An 8,091-nucleotide genomic window follows, 5' to 3' on the forward strand; every position below is an offset into this window, starting at 1 on the left:
TAATAGAGTCCGAGAACAAAGCAACAGAGTAAACTCGCATGTTTTTCAAACTCAAAAAACTCTCATCCAGATGTTTTCCCATTTTGAAGATAAAACTCGACCAATATGAGAATTTACTGCCCTCTCCCGGCATCCATTCAGTGCCCGGAGAGGGCGGGGAAGCCCAGTTAGTGACGGAGTGCTGGGCTTATCCCCAGCCTGACGTTATTTGGAGCAGTGCCATGCGGGCACGCCTCCAAATAACGTCACTTAGGGGGCATGGCCTATGGTAATTAGGCCACACCCCCATTTTCGTAGTATTGGGTGCTATTGACTGAGCTGACACAGTGCGCTCAGACCCATGGAGCCAGCCCTGCACAGAGCAGACTTGGTAGGAGCAGCTGCTGCTACTGGGCATGTGCAGTAGTTCCGTTCTGTCCCTCATACTACAAGTTGTGGCAGCAGCTCTAGTAAAATCATATTATATAATTCTGCTACAGTGGTCATGGTTCGAGACGCTGGCCGGGCCACTGTGAGGTGTTCTGGGCACTGGAAACCCCTCTGCATTTGCATACAGTAAGGGACACTCTGATGGAACCTTATGGCAAGTAACTGGAAATCTATAACAGCCAGTTGTATTGACTGGTCTTAGATAGTGACTTGTCATAAATTAACACTAATTTAATTAAGTGCAACAAACCCCACCAAATAATGTAAACACTTAGAAATCATTGATTAAGAATATAGGCAGGACACTCACAGATATATGTCTTCAACTAACAACTTGAACTTAATTTTTCATACATACAAAGACATTTAGAACATCAATATGCACTGACCTATACAACTTACATTTTTTTTTATTTCTTTAGTTCCAGTTAGAGGAGTACCCTTCAATTTATCATAATGATTTATAAATTGGTTGCACTGTTAAACTGGAGTCTTAGGTTAAGCAAACACTATGGAAGTTCATAGAAATTTACAAGACTATAAATATGCAGCAAATCTGGTTTTGGGACAGAGGGCCTGATTCAGAGATGGTTGGTAATACTTGCAATAGTGGTTGTGGGAATATGCAAATGGTAATCTCAGCCTTCTCTTTGCGCTCGATGGTGTGATGGATTGTACGAGCGGTGAGACGCCCACTTTCAGCCTCCCTCATCTGTGCATTTGTCGTGGAGATTGTAAACACTCCAACATTGATGCTACATCGGTCGCACAATCGAAATGTGCAGTAGCCTAGGGTCTACTCCAACTACTCTCCTCAAATCCAACTAAACATGGCCTCTGAAGTTGTGGATTTACGAATGAGAACGCAGCAGGGTCTGCAGACATGCCCGTTGCACTCCCATGAAACGGACCCTTTTTTAAATAATTTTAGGTTACCTTCCAGTCTTCACCCTGAAATGCCCAGGGGTTGCAAACCCCTTCTCAAGTGTTATCGATGCCATACTCAATTGCAAACAGCATAGGACACTTAGTTTTGTACGTGCGTAGTAAGGGATTTCAGGACTTTTTAACACATACGCATTAGCAAAAACATTGCTCAACTGTGTAAACATTGGAACTGCGTCCATCTCTGAATCAGGACCAGAGTATCCTACACCCATATGACTTGCAGGCAAGGTATATGGTAAAACAAAATTAAGTGGAGGAATTTTCAAAAATTGGTGCAGATGAAAAAGTGCTGTAACCATATCAATCAGAATTGAATTTGATTTTCAATTGCCGTATAGGAAATTAAATTTTACAGAGTGGGTTTTTTGTTCCCCAGTACTTTTTTTTTCCTTTCTATTCTATAATCACACAGCTATTTTGCACTAATGAATACAATTTAATATCACTTCAAGGGCTTATGTAAAAGGTTGCGAGCTGCAGCCGCTGTGGGAACTCCTGCGAGTCTTACTGTATTTTTAAAGTGGCAATCATTTTAAAGGCAAAACCAAGCTGGTATTGCTTTAAAAATGATTGCCGCTTTAAAAATATGGGAAGACTCACAGGAGTTCCTGCAGCGGCTGCAGCTTGTAACCTATTACATAAGCCCCCAAATGTGTGTATTCATGTACTCTTTTGTACATGTATATATCCATATGTGGTTGAAAAGTAGCTTTTAAGGCTGTATTAATATCACTGAAAGCTGCAAATATTACCAATGAAATATGAAATTGACCTTAATCCTAATGCAGCCGTGTCTGGTATGTCAAAATTCTGTTTTAGAAACTATTGGTGCACAGCAATTCAAATATCGATAGGCAGGTTCTTAGTGAACCATAAATATTTGGTTGAGCCTGAAAAATAGTTACCTCCATTCTGTGTAGCTGACAGGTACACTTTACTTACATTTAAATAATAGTCTATCCATTGTGGTTTTAAAGCCCAGTAGTTAAGTTCCCATAAGCACAATAAAGCCAATTCCATTGGACTTAGTATAAGTTCCATATACATACTACTAAAACAAATACTCTGCTACTAGCTGTAAAACATGTACCGTACTTCTATTTCCTGTGAGATACATGTGTGCCCTTTGTTCCAGCCTCCCTGTTTCTGCTCTTCTTGGTCACAATAGTGAGGGGCTTTAACAGTGAAATACTAGGATCTGCTTATCTTTCATATTTAGTTCTATTTCTGCATTGAAAATACAATATTAGAATGGTGCTATAATTTAGTAATGATAACCTTAAAATACTTTGCCAAGTGCCTAGGGCCTAGATTTACTAGGTGGTCCAGCTACAGGTCTGTATTGCTCGATAATGACAATATCAACTTGGCTTATAAAATTAAATCCAAAGTTATAACTTGTACATCTAAAGATTGTTTATATCAATAGTGCAACCAACTAGTGCAGCTGATGGTTGAGAACGACAAAATTAGCAAAATAAAAGATTTTCCCTGCCCACTATTGCACCCCTACTCCCAGCTTCCCATTCCACTCTCAGAAATAAGGTGCCAGCCATGAACCTAATCACCTGCCATAGAGAAATGCCTCCAGAAGAGGCTGCACATCTATGCCGTTTACATAAGATGTAAAATATAGAAAACAGTTTTATTATCTCAGGAATCTTTTAAAGAAGATTGATTTCAGTAAACATTGCAGACACAATAAGGAGAGCACATTTATCACATAGGTGATGGTTTCACAAACTTATTTTTATATTGTAGAACATGCTTAGTTTTCCAGCATTTGCGGCTACATAAGCTTGTGGGTAGCAAAATAGTGATTGAACTCACTCTCACTGTGCCCTTGCCAATGTCTTCGTGAATTGTGCTCTATTGAGCGAGCAACCATTTACAAATATTAGCCAAGGATTAATGTAGTTTAGCGTTACCTTACTGTACGCCTACACAAGCAACATCAAATACCTGAGATTCATGATGTACAGCCAGGAGGCACCCAGGTCCCTAGATGTTGGACATGTAAGTCAGGAAGCTAGTTTTTATGACAATTCTCTGTTACCGGGAAACTTAATAGGACAAGCATAGGTATCCTTACCTCTAACTAGGAAGCCCAGATTCTGTTCTCTCCATTCACCACAGTCTCCCACCAGCCCGGTTAGTATCTTACCCCTTTATGTACGTACAGGCATGCATAGCAAATACACAATGGTCATATCTTGGACCATATTTTAGTTGTGCTAACTGATATACCACCAGACATAAAATGCAGCATGCAGTCTGATAAAACAAAAGTAAAATGATCACTGCCCGAACCTTTTGGAATTTAAACAGCAATCTAAGGGTAGTGATACAAGCTTTAGAATTCATAGATTGTCTTGTTGAAACTTTGCTTCAATGACTGGGAACATTGGCGGGGGGGTTCGACATAATAGGGTCTGAGTTTGCAAAAGGGCTGATATTTCTGTGATTTTGTTGTGGGAATTAAATCTGGTTTTGGCTATGAAACAATCGCAGTGAAATTGCAAGAGAAGCAACACTTTTGCATAATCGGAATCGGAATGTGAAATGCTGTTTCCACATCACATCGGAGAGATTAAGCTGTAAAAGTGCTGCTTGTAAAACCTTCACAATTCAACACAGTGTTACAGAAAAACAGTGTTTCCTATTTATTAATAAGTGGTACAGGGTACAGGGCATGATTCAGAGGTGGACACAATGCAGATGTTTCCACAATTGAGCAATTATTTGCTATTGCACATGCGCATAAAGGCCTGAAGACCTCAATGACACATGCGTTCACATGAGTGTACACAGAGTTGCGCTGTTGCACACGGGATCGCTGGGATTAGAACTGGCGGCGCAAGATCAGGGACAATCCTGGGAGGTGGCCTGAAGTGAGAGCAAAAAAAGTCTGTCCCATGGGCGTGCTGTTGGTGTGTCACGGGTGTGTCAGTGAACATGACTGCATTACTATACGCAGGGCCGTAGACACAAGCCATGTTTAGAGCATTTCAGAAGGAGACACTCTGCCAGCCATAGGCTGGTGCAAGGGTCGATGGTAGACACAATGGGTCGATGGTAGACACAATGGTGCGCTGAGTGTTCAGCACCACCAGCGGAGTTACAGTGTCCATGGGCATTGAGAGTAGGCGTCCCAGAGCTTGCACAGTCCGGCGCACGCTAGTGCACAAGGCCATGGGTGAAGCTAGCATTTGCATATTACCGCTGCTGCGAGCCTGCAAAAAATCACAACAGCGGCTGCAATAGCTTCCATCTCTGAATCAGGCCCTCTATGAGAATGTTTAACACTTTCAAACCAGTGCAGTGTTCTAGTAGAAAATAACAAACTGCATTGTAAAATGCCTGCTTGCTGCAGCCATAACCTTGTACATTTCTGCTAGTGAGTGACTAGTATAACTTCTACTTTATTCAGTGGGTTGGAGGCCACAAGATAAAAATAAACTCATCTAGCTACAATAGTGAAGAATGTATTATACAGTGTAAGTGTAGTAACACACTATGTACAATACAAAATTACAGATTTGCTCCTCATAGAGTAACCAATGTTCATATTGTACCAATTTGTAATCAGCTTAATACCATTAACTGATATTTCCACGATCCAATGTATTTTACCCAAAATGACAATGCATCATATTGTAGTTGTTCTGCTTTGCCATTAATATAAAGACTTTGATGGGTACTGTTTGGTTCAGAAAACAGAAAGGCTCATGCCCTCTACACTTGGAAATAAAACTGATATTTTATTCCGTAGTTTGGTGAAAGCAGGTAGAACTCTATTAAGTGACGTATAATGTAAGCTGTGTGTGTGCCAATAGTTATTCAGGTTTGTAACGCAACCTAAAAATGTAAGTTTATAACAAAGTTCTGAAGACCGAAAAAAGAATGTTTAAACTCTACAACATGTAGACAGATGTAAATAATGTATACAGATTGTATTTGATGGCTTACAATATTTAAAACATTTTTTTCTTTAGAGAAAACTGCTGTTTTTATGAAATTAAAAATCTTGTTTGATCAACTGTTGTGTCTTTTGTTGGGATCAAAACAACAAAAAAAATATCCTTTCATTTTTGATATTAAGATATTATTGGGTCATAATCAGAACTGTATGACATTGTATTACCCACTGAACTAAGTGCCACAAGTCATATGTAATTGTGACTAAGGGGCCTAGGTATTAATAAGCGCGGTACTGCCGCAATTATTAACGTTGTAACTCGGCGTGAATATTTACATTTTTGATGAAAATATCCCGGCTATGCACTACCGGGAACTCGCATGGACAGCGGTTGCGATAACCGCTGTCCCCGCAAGTTATGTCCCCGGCATTTCGGAGAAGTCTTTCACTGAAGTGAGAGACTTCCACGGGGGAAGCTGACACTGTACATGCTCACAGCGTCCGCTTCCGGGACTGGACGGGGGGGCTGCAGGGGGAGAGATCGAAAGATAGAATTGATACATAAAATTATGCAGAAACTGCAGTTTCTGCATAATTTTATGTAAAAAATGGCTTGATACATAAGCCCCTAAAGTTAGAGCGTGAGCAGTCATTCAGTTAGACATTAAGGAGGTTATGTAAAAGGTTACATATAATCGGAACCTATTACATAACCCACTCAGTCTTTGTTTCATATACAAATGATGATTGTTTATTTGAATGGCATATATTTAGTAACATGTCTATAAGCAGTGTGATATCTGCAGTTTTTTGTGATCCCACTTATTCAGTGTCGCCTGTCTTAAGTAGTTACATAAATGAATCACTCTTGATCCTGTTTAGTTAACAGCTACAAAATTACCAAATGGCTCTATGACTTTGTAACAATTCTGGTTTTGTCACTTGATGAGGATACAGTGGAGCTGATTCTGAGTCAGACATCTGTCACAGCTTCAGCCATCATCATTAGTATCTGGATTTGTTCCAGTCCCATGCTATGCATCGGGTGCTCATTAATTAATATGCTTGGGTGTGGTTCTGTCTCTTTAAGCCAGTGAGCCAGCACCTAAACCCATGGAAGGAGCATAATGGGGATGCAAGCAGGAAGCCGACGGTTGCAATGCCGACCGCCGGCTTCCCGACTGTCAAATCCGGGAAAGGTACTAATGACAGGTGTCGAAATCCCAACGCCTGTCATTAGACCTACGCCGGGAGCCCGACAGCTGGCATACCGATCGAAGGTAAGCCGGCCGCGGACAGCCGCAGGGGGGGGGAATTGGGGCTCCCAGGGGGACTTAGGGTCAGGCGGCCTCCCCTGGAGGTTTAGGGTTAGGCTAGGGAGGTTAGGGTTAGGCACCCCCCCGGGAGACTTTAGTTTAGGCTGCGGGGAAGGGGGGTTAGGTTTAGGCACTTAGGGAGGAGTTAGGGTTAGGCACTAGGGGGGAGGTGTCACGACCCTGTCTAGTTTTTCACCTTTTTGCCTTTAGACTTACCCCTGCCAACTGTCTCATGGATCTGTATGTGTATTTGCCTGGGAGATCTGCTCTGATCATGCTGGCTGCAGCACTTCTCTGTATACATTCCTTTCCACAGTGATTATTCACCTGGGTCCTTTCCTGTCTGTGTACACTGCTAGTCTTGACTGGAATTGCAGGTGTAGTCCTGACTCTCAGTACTGCAGTTATGTTTGCTCCCTCTGCATGTTGTGCCCTAAACCACTCAGAACGCTACCGCCAGACCACCTGACTGTATCCACCAATTTCTGCATGACCCAGGGTATAAACATCCTCTTCTGGTAGCATTCTGGGCCTGAACATCTCGTTACTTCCCATGGTGTACAGATTGTGCTATTTCTGTCTCTCTGTGTATAAGTGTATCCGAGGCTCCTGCTGGCAGTAACCCCTGGTGCATCTGGAAAACCTGCTGGTTCTCAGACCAGTAATCCTTATGCAGCAATACCTGACATATCCAGAAATCCTGCTAACAGCAATACCTGGCATACCCAGAAATCCTGCTAATAGCTATACCTGGCGCATTCGGAATTCCGTTGGTTCCCAGACCAGCTCAGCAAGCCTTCCTGCCGGTCCCAGTCCGGTTCCTCCAAGTTATCTACTGGTTCTCAGTCCAATTCTGCAAGCCTACCTACTGGTACCCCATCCAGCTCAGCAAGTTTTCCTGCCGGTCCCAGTCCAGTTCTTCCAAGTTTTCTACTGGTTCCAAGTTCCTGTCATTTATCATCAAAGGCAGTTCTCACTGCCACACAATTCTTATGCAAATAGAGCTATCTACAACATCCATGTTTCCCATCAAGCCGGTCTCCCCTGAATCCAGTTCATCACCTGAGTCAGGTAACTCTCAAGCACCAATCATGACAGGAGGTTAGGGTTAGGCACCCCTAAAGGAGGGTTAGGGGGTAGAATAGGTTTAGTTTTACTTATCTTATTAGCTTCTGAATTTTTACCCCTGCCGGGCTTCCGCTGTCGGGATCTGAACCCAGGACTTGCATACTGATCCCGCATAATGTGTATTTAAAATCTGTCTGATACCTGGAGCTGCTCATATTTTTAGAGTCAGTGAGACTGACCAGAAGGTAAGACCGAGACGTGGTTGGTCAGCTTGACAAATTATTGCAATACTTTGGAACTAACATTTCCTGGAATTAAATGAAGTACAGTCTAGAATGTAATGGTGAGTTCTCAGTATGTATGATATATAAATATATATATATATATATATATATATATATATAGTCAGGT

This window comes from Taudactylus pleione, unplaced genomic scaffold (genome assembly GCF_031769625.1).
Source record: "Taudactylus pleione unplaced genomic scaffold, aTauple2 ptg000454l, whole genome shotgun sequence".
NCBI lineage: Eukaryota > Metazoa > Chordata > Amphibia > Anura > Myobatrachidae > Taudactylus > Taudactylus pleione.